This window comes from Rhinopithecus roxellana, chromosome 4, assembly GCF_007565055.1.
Source record: "Rhinopithecus roxellana isolate Shanxi Qingling chromosome 4, ASM756505v1, whole genome shotgun sequence".
In the NCBI taxonomy this organism is placed as follows: domain Eukaryota; kingdom Metazoa; phylum Chordata; class Mammalia; order Primates; family Cercopithecidae; genus Rhinopithecus; species Rhinopithecus roxellana.
Genome location: NC_044552.1, coordinates 140027521 through 140043630, shown reverse-complemented (window position 1 = coordinate 140043630; position 16110 = coordinate 140027521).

Sequence of the window (16110 nt, the reverse complement as noted above, 5' to 3'; positions counted from 1 at the left end):
CTGGCCCATCATCTAGGTTTTAAGCTCTGCATGCATTAGGTATTTGTCCTAATGCTCTCTCTCCCCTTCCCCCGCACTTCCCAACAGGCCTCAGTGTGTGATGTCCGCTTCCCTGTGTCCATGTGTTCTCATTGTTCAGGAAGTTGTTATTTTCTACAGTACATATCTCATAGAGAAGTTGGGACAACTAAGTGGTTTAGTACAAGTTAGTACTTACAACAGTGTCTGGTCCTTAGTAAACATGACAAAATGGTTATCTAATGTTATTACTTGATACCTGCTAGGTAGTTAGTGTTCCACCTATGGCTTAAAGTGGAATGCTAGCTCTCAGGATAAGCTTGATGCTTTCCTTGCACTCCAGTCAGGGGTTGCAGGCAACTCGAACCTTTTGTTTCCTTCATTCTAGATTTCATACTGTTTCCCAAGGACCTGACCAGCATCCCCGTGTCACCATCACATCTTCTGCCTTAGAACACAGTGTGGCTCCTGCAGGGGGAGAAATGCTAAAGATTCAACATCCAGCATTACCCAGTGGGCTGTGCAGAAGAGGTTCCTCACATTCCCCAGCCCACCACAGCTTTCCACGTCCTTTCTGCTGTAAGGAAAAGCTCTGAGGCTAGCCATTTTCCTCAGTCATCCTCCCAAGACCAAGCTCTGTTGAGCACCTGCAGGGCCCTCACCCTGCAATGAGGTGGAGCTCCCTGCTCCAAATCACCTTTTTTCTTTTTTTTTTTTTCTGGCTAACTCCTTCTTATGTTTCAAGATTAAGCTTGGGCAACACTTCTTCTAAGACCCTTTTTCTAACCCTTTCCCTGCTCTATCCCCATATTATACCACTTCCATTTGGGTCAAAACCAGGACCTGCTATGCAATTTGTGGGTCCCAGAGTAAAATGAAAAGGGGAGTTTCCTTGTTCAAAATTATCAAGAATTTCAAAGTAGCAGTAATAGAGCATTATATCAAGCATGGGACCCTTCCAAGTGCTGGGTACAGAGGGACTGCATGGGTCACAGGCCCAGGAAGTCAACCCTGGTCAAAACACTTACCAGGCTACACTCTAATTGTCTGCATCCCTGATTGCTTCTGCCATGAAACTAGAAGCCACTTTATGGAAAGGGCAGCCTGTTTGTATCTCTGCTACTTAGTACAATCAATCTTGAAGAAAATTACATGAATACACTAACTGATAACTAACACCAAAAACAAAGTAATAACAAAATAGGATAGAAGAGACATTCTTGAATCTCCTGCAAACCCTGATAGGAAATGGATCAGATCAAAGACTTTGGAATCAGATGTCATGACGATAACCCACCGAGACCTCTCAGAACCTTGGGACATCTTCCTAACACTCACCAATCCTCAGTGACCTCACTTGTAAAATGCACAAAATCACAAAGCCTACCTCTTAGAGCCGCTCCAGGGATGGAATGAGAATAATGCATGATCACCTATGCCTTGTACTTACAAATTAGTTCATTAATAATAATTATCCCAATGAACTGAGGCGGTTAAACTAGGAATGGTGTTTTCTACTTTTCAAAGTACTTTTATATTCATGATCTCATTTGACTTAAAATTCACTATTATTATTTTAAAGATGAGGGATAGAAAACAAGCTTTGAGTTATCTATCCAGAAGACAAGGGTAGAATAAGCCAGGCTTAGATCTCTTTATCCTAATTCATATTCTTTCAGTTGCACCGGGGTGATATTGCTTTCAATGAAATACATCTAAAAAAATTTTCTGCACAGGGCCTTTTAAATAATATAACTAAAATTTGACTTTTTTTCTGACTACAGTACATGGTAGATAACTGCCATATGATTTCATACACTCAAAATTAAGGAACTAGTGGGGGTGATTTTGATCTTACGATTTGCTACTGGCTCTTTAAGTGCAGTGAGACACACACTGAGACATTCATTCTTTAATTTGGTGCCACTTAAAGGTTCACTGCTTTTGCTGATGTTGGGTATAAAATATAGATCTACAAATAATTGTCTAGAGAGGGAGTAGCTTCAACTTAAAGATAAAAGTTTCACTGAACCTTCCTCCCTAGGTCAGTGGGATGGTCTTTAAATCTTATGATCTTGACTTCTTGCTGACTGATAAGGCAATTATAGTTTTTTAGAGAAGTTGAAATATTTTAAAAGAATATAAAAGTTTTCACATAGGAGTGACAGTGAATAGAGAATAGACTTGAGAAGAGAGAAATTTTGACGTGGTTGTTATGTAGAAATTATTTTTTCCTTGAAAAAGTAAAGGTCCTAGAAAACAGATAAAGAGAGTGACCTCAAACTTTTCTCCATTTTACTAATCCTCTACTGAAACTCCCATTCTTCAAATGTTAGGCCTCATGAATTATTCTGCATCAGTATTTTCTCTAGTGCTTTTTACCTGATTTCAGTAAAGTCTTCTCTAGTCACTTGGCAACTCCAACACCCCCATAACTAGTACCCATTTCCTGTTTTTTGTTTGTTTTTCTCCTAACAACAAATCTTTTTCTAGCTTACTTATTAGCAAAGTTTAAAATACATATCCATTCTACTTTTTCTTCCACTCCTAGAGTACACTGTGTAGTCCTCTTGATCAGAGCTGAATGTGGCCCCTTGCAGACCATAGGCCATTGAAAAAAAAAAATGGTATCTGTCGCCCCTACCCTATCCAGTCACAAATACACTTCCAACATGCAATGGCAAGGCAAAGCCAATTAACCTGCAATGAAAATCCCAATTGGAAAAAGAAAGGGGACACCTGGAATATATGCAGCAGTCAATGATCTGTAACAGTGATAAATCCTTCTGGGGAGAAGTTAGGAAGGGGTTGCAGCTTTTGGTTATGACAAGGTTGGTAACAACACAGAGAATAAGGTGGCGTAGGGACAAGATCACTAGAAGAAAGGAGTTTAAGGAACTGTAAGACCCCATTACCTGAAGAATCATCAACCTGGGTAACACTGTAAAAAACACCAGCCAGAAAAAATGTTTAAAGGAAACTACTTTCATTACTTAGGTGGACCAAGAGCCCAAGTATATGTGGTAAGGCACAGCATTCAGAGTGCTTGAGCATGTGTTTCCTAATTGATATAAAAAGAGATTCATCTAGGAAAAAAAGCTCATGCATACATTTACTCTCTTATAGTTTTGTTTCACTGCAAAATTATCCAGCATTCCCTGTCTTTCAACTTTAAGCTTTTGGAGGCAGAGATGTACAGTACTCATACCTTTTTCATTTTGGTGTCCCCAGGCTTAATACAACAGTAGACATTTAATAAACAAACAGTTCCAGGCACAACTGAATGTAAGTTCATGAGAAAAGAGTGTCACTAGCAACTTTGAAATCATCATTCTAAGAAATTTAGAACAAGGTAATCTAATGTGAGAACATGAGGATTTTAGAAAGACAATGTCAGAGGAGATATTCCCCTAGTAATGGCTATGTGGACTGGAAAGGCTTTCACATTTACATCAATTTGTTTTGAACATACTTTCTCTGTATTTAAAACAGTTCTGAAATTTTCAAATACATAAAGCCATTTCCCACAATAACCAGTGTTTTGAAATGTCATGTGATTCCAACATGTCTTACTCTTACTTCAAAATCAGAAGACTTTGACCCTGCTTTAAGGACAAATGATGCTTGCTTTGATATCTTTATTTTTGTTTCTAGGCAGGGTGTGTCCTTTGGTGTCAGAATTTTCCGAGTGTAGATGCAGTTGATTTCAGCAGTGCCCTGGTCATCCTGTGAAAATGCTGCAGAAGTTACAGCACCCATCTGTTATGTGATTATAGAACCTGGCCTGTCATACACCAGGCTCCTCTTTTTTACCATTCTTGCTCTGCCTTCTCAGACATTCTTAGTCTTTCTTGAAAAAGTAGAATGGAAATATAGCTTTCTTAGCCTTTCTCTGCCTCATTCATTTCGTGGTGAATTCCTGGCTTCCCCACTATTTTACAATAATCTCCACAAAGTAGAAAGGGATAGCTGGGAAGTCCAGGTTAAAATATCATGCTGGACAATCTAGATTTTATTTTTATTTTCATGGATTGAATTACATAATTTCACTGTTAATTATCTTCTTCAGTCTAAAATATCTATCCAGCTTCAGAGTCCAATGCTTTTTCCATCATATTAGTCATTCTTCAAGATACCTGCAGAAGGAAATTTTCCATCTTTCCTAATCTGTAGCCAGTGTGAGCCCATTGTCTAGGGTTATGTAGGAATCACTGAGCTCAGCCTGTTCGAGTGGTTGACCCTTGGCAGTCATCTATTTTGCTCCCTTCATTTAGCAGATGAGGGAACCAAAGCCCGAGAAAGATAGTGGGCTTATTCTCCATCACACAACTGGTAAGTACTGGAGTTGGGACCTTGACAATGCTACTCCTTCAAGCAGGCTTAAAATATTAAGGTTCAGGACTCTAAGTGGGGCCCCCCTGGGAACCTGAGGACAGTTCCTAGTTGTTTAAATGGCCTTTCCATACTTCATTACCAACAGCTACAGCCCAAGTCTGAAAACTCATCTACAGCTATCTAACCTGCAACATGCTTTCCAGGCCCCTCTCTGAGGGGGTTAGGGGAAGCTGGGGAGGGCACTGCACAAATAAACACAACAACACTGGCAGACTTTGGAGCTCTGCTGAAGCAAAGCACTGCCAGGAGTGAAAGTCATTAAAGACCCTTTGCAAAGGCTGTTAAGAAATGTGCAAACAGCCGTATAAACAACACCAGGTCAGGTCATGGAAGGAGACTAGCAACTGGGGAGGCCCAAGAGAGCCTGCCGAAGTGGGAAATTCCCAGCAGGGAGAAGACATTTGGAAAAACAACTCCATCAGATTTTATCAACACACATCATTTCCTAAGTGCTATATTTTATGTAGACTATGTGTGGTCTAAATTTAACAAGAGAAGCTTTTATCAATCGCAGTTTTTATCACTTCCAGATATCTCTGTTTCTGAATTACTGGCAACATTGATGCTATGTTCATTTATCTGGGCTTTCCTCTCCAAACACACCATGGGTGATGCTCTCAGAGAGATCATCTCGGTGGAGAGCAGCGATGACCTGCACACACACGCTTCCTGTTGGACGTGCTGTGTGGTTCAGGCCCTACACATGCTGACACATGCTGAATTGTAAACAAACATAATTAGGCCTGGTGTTCTAATTTTAAGTCTTAGAGGAAACAGACATATTACGGTGGTAGAGAAACTCCCGCATATAGGCCGTGCTATGAAATACCAGTTTCTCTGCCAGAGTAAAAACGTTGGCACTTCCTTCTTGAGGAAGCTGATGCTATAATTTCCTTGACCTTCTTGGGAATAGCATCAGTGGCCACAAACCTTCAAGGGAGTTGTGCTCAATGCAGAAAAGTGATTTCTCCATGTCTGTGACTTTACCTACATGTGGAGAGCAATTATGTGAAGATGAGAGGGAAGTCTTGTTTTGCAGATGACTGCCAGTAGCCTAAATTTTTCTGCTTCTGCTTCTCCATCCAGATTCCTTCCTCTCTGGTCATTCAAGAAGCTCTTTCTGACTGGCCTACCTTCTATTTTTCTTCTGCCAAGATTTTCTTCCTTCACTTTCTTTGCGCACGCGCGCACACACACACACACACATACACACACAGCTATATTTTTAGCCTGGTTGTTCAGCTTTTGCTCCAATTTAGGAGGACTGACTCTCTGAGTACATTCATCTGGACTCCTGGAGACTCAGACATATACATGGAAGTTTCTTCCACAGCAGTTTCCTTGTTGTCTGTCATATTAAATAAAAACAAAAGCCTTTTTAAATATAAATAAATAGTATTAAACTTTGGAATGTCCTGAAAGTAGCAGGAGAAATTTGCACTGAATTTAGATGGTATGTTTGAACTGCTCTGATTTAAAATCTAGACTGTGTACCCCATGAGGAATTGCCCTGTGAGTAGACCTCAGAGAGACATGCCGTCACCCTCCAGGACAGCTGAAAGCAGAGTTCATTGAGGGGCCAGGCTGTTATGGATGCTCTTGAAAGAGAAATAAATCAGGGATCTTCCCCATGAGTCCTGACTGAAAGTCATGACAGATTTTCAGAAAAGAAGGCATTACTTTGTAATCAAGCTGCTTTTCACAAGTTCAACTCTCTGTGGCTTTCACCAGGGCTGTAGAATTAGGGTTTTATTTGTTTAGCAATGAGTTTTTCTTCACCTGTGTAATGCAAGGTGGGATCAGCATTGGACAAGGATAGCCTGCATGGCACATCTTGTGTTTCTTCTCGTTCCACTTGGCACAGAAACTGATTACTCTTCTAGATACCCACATTATCAGTCAAACACTCTTAATTATCTCATCTAGAGAAAATTTAGGGCTGGATGCTGTGGCTCACACCTGTAATCCCAGCACTTTGGGAGGCTGAGGTGGGTGAATCACCTGAGATCAGGAGTTCAAGACCAGCCTGACCAACATGGTAAAACCCCATCTCTACTAAAAATATAAAAATTAGCCAGGCACAGTGGTGAGTGCCTGTAATCCCAACTACTCGATAGGCGGAGGCAGGAAAATTGCTTGAACCCAGGAGGTGGAGGTTGCAGTGAGCCAAGATCTCACCATTGCACTCCAGCCTGGGTGACAGAGACTCTGTCTCAAACAAAACAAAACAAAATAAAACAAAAAGAGAGAGAGAGAAAAAAATTTAGATTTTTCTGCCATTCTTAATGACATAATTGTCTATTCCTGTTAATGGTAATACCAACAACTAAGGTTTGCAAGCACTTAATATTTGTCAGGCAGTACCAAACACTTTCTTAATTATCATTTGTCCCTTTTAAAGTATACAATTCAGTGCTTGTTATCATGTTTACAGAGTCATGTCACCATCATTACTATCTCATTTAAGAACGTTCCATCACACTAAAAAGAAACTAATATGGTCTGGCTCTGTGTCCTCACCAAAATCTCATCTTGAATTGTAATCCAAATTATAATATTCACGTGATGGGGCAGGGAACCCATGGGAGGTGATTAGACCATGGAGGTGGGTCCCCCTTGCTGTTCTCATGATAGTGAGTGAGTTCTCATGAGATCTGATGGTTTTATAAGGGGCTCTTCCCCCCTTGCTCTGTACTTCTCTCCCCTGCCACCATGTGAAGAAGGACATGTTTGCTTCCCCTTCTGCCACGATTGTAAGTTTCAGGAGGCATCCTCAGTCATGTGGAACTGTGAGTCAATTAAACATCTTTTCTTTATAAATTACCCAATCTTGGGTATGTAGTCATATCAGTGTGAGAACAGACTAATACCATAATTGGTACTAGGAGGTAGTGGGATACAGCTATAAAGATACCCAAAAATGTGGGAACAACTTTGAAACTGGGTAACAGCAGAGGTTGGAACAGTTTGGAGGCTCAGAAGAAGACCAGAAGTTGTGGCAAAGTTTGGAACTTCCTAGAGACTTGTTGAATGATTTTGACGAAAATGCTGATAGTGATATGGACAATGAAGTCCAGTCTGAGGTGGTCTCAGATGGAGATGAGGAGCTTCTTGGGAACCGGAGCAAAGGTGACTCTTGCTATGCTTTAGCAAAGAGACTGGCAGCATTTTTCCCCTGCCCTAGAGATCTGTGGAACTTTGAAATTGAAAGAGATGACTTTGAGTATGTAGTGGAAGAAATTTCTAAGTGGCAAAGCATTCAAGAGGAAGCAGAGGATAAAAGTTTGGCAAACTTGCAGGCTGACAAGGCAATAGAAAAGAAAAACTCATTTTCTGAGGAGAAATTCATGCTGGCTGCAGAAATGTGCATAAATAACAAGGAACCAAATGTTAGTTGCCAACAGAATAAGGAAAATCTCTTAAGTGCATGTCAGAGGTCATCATGGCAGCCCCTCCCATAACAGACCCAGAGGCATAGGAGGAAAAAATAGCTTTGTGGGCCTGACCCTGGGCCTTGCTACTTTGTTCAAGCTCAGGACTTGGTACCCGGTGTCCTAGCCATGTCTAAAAGGGGCCAATGTACAGCACAGCTGTTGCTGCAGTGGGTGTAAGCTACAAGCCTTGGCGGCTTACACATGGTGTTGGGCCTGTGGGTGCACAAAAGTCAAAAACTGAGGTTTGGGAATCTCTGCCTAGATCTCAGAGGATGTATGGAAATGCCTGGTAGTCCAGGCAGAACTTTACTGCAAGGGTGGAACCCTTATGGAGAACCTCTGCTAGGGCAGTGCAGAAGGAAAATGTGGGGCTGGAGCCCCCCACACAGAGTCCCTACTGGACACTGCCTAGTGGAACTGTGAGAAGAGGGCCACTATCTTCCAGACCCCAGAATGGTAGATCCACCTACAGCTTGCACCATTTGCCTGAAAAACCTGCAGACACTCAACACCAGTCTGTGAAAGCAGCTGCGAGGGGGCTGTACCCTGCAAAGCCACAGGAGTGGAGTGGAGTTGCCCAAGGCTGTGGGAGCCCACCTCTTGCATCAGCACGTGAGACATGGAATCAAGTGAGATTTTTTCAGAGCTTTAAGATTTAATCACTGCTTCATTAAATATCAGACTTGCATGGGACCTGTAGGCCCTTTGTTTTGGCCAATTTCTCCCATTAGTAATGGGTGTATTTATCCAATGTCTGTACCCTTATTTTATCTAGGAAGTAAATAACTTACTTTTGATTTTACAGGTTCATAGGAGGAAGGAACTTGTCTTGTCTCAGATGATACTTTGAACCTGCACTTTTGGCTTAATGCTGAAATGAGTTAAGACTTTGGGGAACTGTTGGGAAGGCATAATTGTGTCTTAAAATGTGAAAAAGATGAGATTTCCAAGGGGCCAGGGGTGGGATGCTATGGTCTGGCTCTGTGTCCCCACCCACATCTCATCTTGAATTGTAATCTGAATTGTAATCCCCATGTGCTGGGAGAGGGACATTGTGGGAAGTGACTGGAAAATGGGTGCAGTTGCCCTTGCTGTTGTCATGATAGTGAGTGAGTTCTCATGAGATCTGATGATTTTATAAGGGGCTCTTCCCCCTTCGCTCTGTTCTCAATTCTCCTTGCCACTGCCATGTGAAGAAGGACGTGTCTGCTTCCCCTTCTGCCATGATTGTAAGTTTACTGAGGCCTCCTCAGGCATGCAGAACTGTGAGTCAATTAAGCCTCTTTGCTTTATAAATTGCCCGGTCTTAGGTATTTCTTTATAGCAGTGTGAGAACAGACTAATACAGAAACCCTGTACCTATTAGCAGTTATCATGCTCCTACTCCCATAACCCAGTGTTTGGCAAGTACTAAACATCTTTCTGTCTCTGCGGACATGGCTATTCTGGATGCATCACACAAATGGAATCATATAACATGTGGCCTTTTGTGTCTGGCTTCTTTCACTTAATGTTTCTAAGGTACATCCCTTTTGTAGCATGTATCAGCCCTTTCTTATGGCTGAATAATATTCTAATGTATGAATTTACCAAACCTCATTTATCCATTAATTGAGTGATATTTCATTTATTTCCACATCTTCGCTGTCTGGAATACTACTGTTATGAACATTCATGTACAAGCTTTTTGTGTGGACATGTGTTTTCTTTTCTCTTGAGTATATAACTAGGAATTAAATTGTTGAGTTATATAATAATGCTGTTTAACTTTTTTTTAAAAAAATGGACTTTATTGTTTAGAGTAACTTTAGGTTCAAAGCAAAATTGAGCTGAAGGTACAGAGATTTCCCACATACCCTCTGGACTCACGTATGCACAGCCTCACTCATTATTGATATTCCCCATCAGAGTGGTGGTACATTTGCTATTATACAATTGGTAAACCTATGTTGACACATCATTATCATCCAGAATTCATAGTTTACATTAGGGTTAGCTCTTGGTGTTGTACATTCTATGGGTTTAGATAAATGTATAATGAAATGTATTTACCATTATAATATCACATAGAGTAATTTCGCTGACCTAAGAATCATCTATACTCTCCCTATTCACCCATTCCTCCCTCTTAATCCCTGGCAATCATTGATATTTTTACTGTCTCTAAATATTTTCCAGAATATTATATACCTGGAATCATAAAGTATGTAACCTTTACAGAAGTGGCTTCTATCACTTAGGAATATGTATTTACACTTCTTCCATGTGTTTTTCATGGCTTGATAGCTCATTTCTTTTCAGCACTAAACAATATTCTATTGTATGGATGCACTACAGTTTATCCATTTACCTGTTGAAGTACATTTTGATTGCTTTCAAGTTTTGGCAATTCAGAATGATGATACTATAAACATCTTTGTGCAGGTTTTTGTTTTGTTTTGTTTTGTTTTTGAGACGGAGTCTCGCTCTGTCGCCCAGGCTGGAGTGCAGTGGCTGGATCTCAGCTCACTGCAAACTCCGCCTCCCGGGTTTACGCCATTCTCCTGCCTCAGCCTCCCGAGTAGCTGGGACTACAGGCGCCCGGCACCTCGCCCGGCTAGTTTTTTGTATTTTTTAGTAGAGACGGGGTTTCACCGTGTTAGCCAGGATGGTCTCGATTTCCTGACCTCGTGATCCGCCCGTCTCGGCCTCCCAAAGTGCTAGGATTACAGGCTTGAGCCACTGCGCCCGGCCTGTGCAGGTTTTTGTGTGGACATAAGTTTTCAAGTTCTTTACATAAATTCTAAGAAGTACAATTGCTAGATTGTTTGTTAACAGCATGTTTAATTTTGTAAGAAAGTGCCAGACTGTCCTTCACAGAGGCTGTACCATTTTGCCTTACAAACAATTAACAAGATAATTCCTGTTCCTTGTCAGCATTAGGTGGTGTCAGTGTTATAGATTTTGACCATTCTAATAGGTGTGTAGTAGTATCTCATTGTTAAGTTGCATTTTTCTGATGACTTATGATGTGGAGCATCTTTTTATATACTTACTTGTGTATCTTCTTTGATGAGATATCTGTTAAGGTCTTTGGCCCATTTTAAATTGAGTTATTTGCTTTCTTATTGTTGACTTTTAAGAATTATTCATATATTTTGGATAACAGTCATTTGTCAGATATTTTCTCCCAATCTGTGATTTGTCTTTTTAATCTCTTCACAGTATGCTTCCCAGGGCATAAATTTTTAATTTTAATCAAGTGCAAGATATCAATTATTTTTGTCATGGATGTTTAGTGTTATATCTAAAACGTCATCATGAAACCTAAGGTCATCTAGACTTTCTCTTTTGTTATCTTCTGGGAGTTTTATACTTTTGAGTTCTACATTTAGATCTGTAATCCATTTTTAGTTACTTTTTGTGAATGGTGTAAAGTCTGTGTGTAGAGTCATTATTTTACCTGTGGATGTCCAGTTGTTTCAGCACTATTTGATGAAAAAATTATCTTTTCTCCATTATATTGTCTTTGGTTTGTTGCCAAAGATCAGTTAACTATATTTATGTGGGACTATTTTTAGGCTACTATTTAACTTTTTAAAACACCGCCAGTGTTTTTCCCAAAGATGCTTCACCATTTTACAATCCACCAGTAATATGTAAGGGTTCCAATTTTTCTGTTCCCTCTCCAATGCAAGTTATGGTCTATTTAATTATAGTAATACTAATTTCTGTGAAGTGATATCACATTGTAAGTTTGATTTTCATTTTCCTAATGATTGAAGATATGGAGTAGATTTTCATGTGCTTATTATCCATTAATGTGTTTTTTTATTATTATACTTTAAGTTCTAGGGTACATGTGCACAACATGCAGGTTTGTTACATATGGATACATGTGCCATGTTGGTGTGCTCACCCATTAACTCATCATTTACATTAGGCATATCTCCTAATGCTATCCCTCCCCTCTAATGTGTATTTTTTTTTTTTTTTTTTTTGGAGAAATGTCAGTTCTAGTTCTTTGCTTTTATTTTAATTGGGTAATTTCTGTTGAGTTGTAAGAATTCTGATGTATTTTGAATACAAATTATTTATCAAATATATAATTTGAAAATATTTTCTCTTCTTCCACTGATTGTTACTTCTCTAACCTGATGGTATAATCAGTAGCACAAAAGCTCTGAATTTTGATAAACTATTATTTTTTTTCCTGTATTGCTTGTGCTTTTGGTGTAATGTCTACGAAACCATTGCATAACCCAGTATTAGAAAGATTTACTTTTGTATATTCTTTTGAGTTTTATAGTTTTATGTCTCATAGTCTTATTTTAATAGACCTTATTATTAGATCTATTTTAGATTAAAATAGGTTTATTTTAGATTAACTTTTGTATGGTTTGAGGTAGTCATCCAAATTCTTTCTTTTACATGTGAATATTTAGTTGTTTCAGTGACATTTGTTTAAAAGACTAATCTTGGAATTGTTCTCAATGAGAGAATTCCATTGAATTATCTTGTCACCCTTTTTGAAAATCAATTGATCATAAATGTCAGTGTTTAATTCTGGACATTAAGTTCTGCTGTATTGATCTATATGTTTATCCTCATTCCTGTATCACAGTTTTTTGTTTTTTGTTTTTTTTTAATTTCTGTAAGTGTATTTCTTCAAACTTTGTTCTTTTTTTTAAAGATTGTTTTGACTATCCTGGGTCTCTTGCATTTCCATCTGAATTTTAGGATCATCTTGTCAGTTTCTACATAAAGTCAGCTGAGATTTTGATAGGAACTGAGTTGAATCTGTAGATCAACTTGGTGAATGTCATGATCTTAACAATATTGAGTTTTCTGATTCATGAACATGGAATGTCTTTCCATTTGTTCAGGTCATCTTTAATTTCAACAATCTTTTATCCCTTTTAGTATAAAGTCTTATGTTACTTTTATCAAACTTATTCCTAAGTATTTTTTCTTTGTGATGCTATTGTAAATTGGGTTATTTTCTTAGTTTCATTTTCAGCTCGTTCATTCCTAGTATATTGAAATACAATAACTTTTTGTATATTAATCTTGTGTCCTGAAAACGTAGTGATCTCATTTATTAATAGATTATTATAATGAGTCCTTAGAATTTTCCATATACAAGGTCATATCGTCTGTGAATATAAAATAGTTATATTTCTTCCTTTTCAATCTTTTTTCTCTTTCTTTTTTAAAATTTTTCCATAAGTTACTGGGATACAGGTAGTAGTTGGCTACATGAATAAGTTATTTAGTGTTGATTTGTGAGATTTTGGTGCACCCATCACCCGAGCAGTATACACTGCACCCTATTTGTAGTCTTGTATCCCTTGCTCCCCAACTCTTCCTCCCAAGTCTCCAAAGTCCATTGTATCATTCTAATGCCTTTGTGTCCTCATAGCTTAGCTCCCACATATCAGTGAGAACATACGATATTTGGTTTTCCATTCCTGAGTTACTTCACTTAGAATAATAGCCTCCAATCTCATCCAAGTCACTGCAAATGCTGTAAATTCATTCATTTTTGTGGCTGAGTAGTGGTCCATCATATATATATACCACAGTTTCTTCATCTACTCATTGATTGATGAGCATTTGGGTTGGTTCCACGATTTTGCAATTGTGAATTGTGCCGCTATAAACATGCGTGTGCAAGTATCTTTTTCGTATAATGACTTCTTTTCCTCTGGGTAGATTCCCAGTAGTGGGATTGCTGGATCAAAGAAATTTTAGTTCTTTAAGGAATCTCCACATTGTTTTCTATAGTGGCTGCACTAGTTTACATTCCCACCAATAGTGTAGAAGTGTTCACTGATCATCGCATCCACACCAACATCTACTGTTCTTGGATTTTTTTGATTATGGTCATTCTTGCACAAGTAAGGTGGTATCACATTGCTGTTTTGATTTGCATTTTCCTGATCATTAGTGATGTTAAGCTTTTTTTCATATGTTTGTTGGTTATTTGTACATCTCCTTTTGAGAATTGTCTATTTACATCCCTAGCCCACTTTTTGATGGCATTGTTCATTTTTTTTCTTACAGATTTGTTTGCGTTCATTGTAGATTCTGGATATTAGTCCTTTGTCAGATGTATAGATTGTGAAGATCTCCCACTCTATGAGTTTTCTATTTACTCTGCTGGTTGTTCCTTTTGCTGTGCAAAAGGTCTTTAGTTTAATTAGGTCCCAACTATTTACCTTTGTTTTTATTGCATTTGCTTTTGAGTTCTTGGTCATGAAATCCTTGCCGAAGCCAAAGTCTAAAAGGGTTTTTTCAATATTATCTTCTAGAATTTTTACAGTTTCACATCTTCAATTTAAGTCCTAAATGCATCTTGAGTTGATTTTTGTATAAGGTAACAGATGAGGATCTAGTTTCATTCTCCTACATGTGGCTAGTCAATTATGCCAACACCATTTGTTGAAAAGGATGTCCTTTCCCCAGTTTATGTTTTTGTCTGCTTTGTCAAAATCAGTTGGCTATAAGTATTTGGGTTTATTTCTGGGTTCTCTATCCTGTTCCATTGGTCTATGTGCCTATTTTTATACCGGTACCACACTCTTTTGGTGACTGTGGTCTTATACTATAGTTTGAAATCAAGTAGTATGATGCCTCCAGGTTTGTTCTTTTTGCTTAGTCTCGATTTGGCTATGCGGGCTCCTTTTTGGTTCCCTATGAATTTTAGAATTGTTTTTTGTAATTCTGTGAAGAATGACCGTAGTATTTTGATGGGGATTGTATTGAATTTGTAGATTGCTTTTGGCAGTATGGTCATTTTCACAATATTGATTCTACCCAACCATGAGCATAGGATGTGTTTCCATTTGTTTGTGTCATCTGTGATTTCCTTCAGCAGTGTTTTGTAGTTTTCCTCGTAGACATCTTTCAACTCCTTGGTTAGGTATATCCTGAGTATCTTTTTTTCACAGCTGTTGTAAAAGGGGTTGAGTTATTGAATTGATTGTCCACTTGGTCACCGTTGGTGTACAGCGGAGCCACTGATTTGTGTACATTAATCTTGTATCTGGAAACTTTGCTGAATTCTTTTATCAGTTCTAGGAGCTTTCTGGAGGAGTCTTTAGGGTTTTCAAGGTGCATGATTATATCGTCAGCAAACAGTGACAGTGTGACTTCCTCTTTACTGATTTGGATGCCCTTGATTTCTTTCTCTTGTCTAATTGCTCTGGCTAGGACTTCCAGTACTATGTTGAAAAGGAGTGGTGACAGTGGGCATCCTTGTCTTGTCCCAGTTCAGCATCGGAGGGAATGCTTTCAACTTTTCCTCATTCAGTATTATTCTGACTGTGGGTTTGCCATAGATGGCTTTTATTACGTTGAGGTATGCCCCTTGCATGCCAATTTTGCTGAGAGTTGTAATCATAAAAGGAAGCTGGATTTTGCTAAATGCTTTTTCTGCATCTATTGAGATGATCATGTGATTTTTCTTTTTAATTCTGTTTGTGTGGTGTGTCACATTTATTGACTTGCATATGTTAAACTATTCTTGCATCCCTAGTATGAAACCCACTTGATCATGGTGGAGTGTCTTTTTGATACGTTGTTGGATTTGGTTAGCTAGTAGTTTATTATGAATTTTAGCATCTATGTTCATCAAGGATATTGATCTGTAGTTTCCTTTTTTGGTTGTGTCCTTTCCTGGTTTTGGTATTAGCGTGATGCTGGCTTCATAGAATGAATTAAGGAGGGTTCCTTCTCTGTCTGTCTTGTAGAATAGTGTCAAAAGGATTGGTACTAATTCTTCGAATGTCTGGTAGAATTCTGATGTGGATCCGTCTGGTCCTGGACTTTTTTTGTTGGTAATTTTTAAATTACCATTTCAATCTTGCTGCTCGTTATTGGCCTGCTCATGGTATCTAATTATTCCTGATTTAAGCTAGAAGGGTTGTATTTTTCCATTAATTTATCCATGTCTTCTAGGTTTTCTAGTTTATGTGCATAAAGGTGTTTATAGTAGCCTTGAATGATCTTTGTATCTCAGTGGTGTCAGTAGCAATATCTCCCGTTTCATTTGCTAATGAGATTGTTTGAATTTTCTCTCTTCCTTTCTTGGTTAATCTTGCTAATGGTCTATCAATTGTATTTTTCTCTTCAAAGAACCACCTTTCTATTTCATTTATCTTTTGTATCTTTTTTGTTGTTGTTGCAACTTCATTTAGTTCTGTTCTGATCTTGGTTATTTCCTTTCTTCTGCTGAGTTTGTATTTGGTTTGTTCTTGTTTCTCTAGTTCCTTGAGGTGTA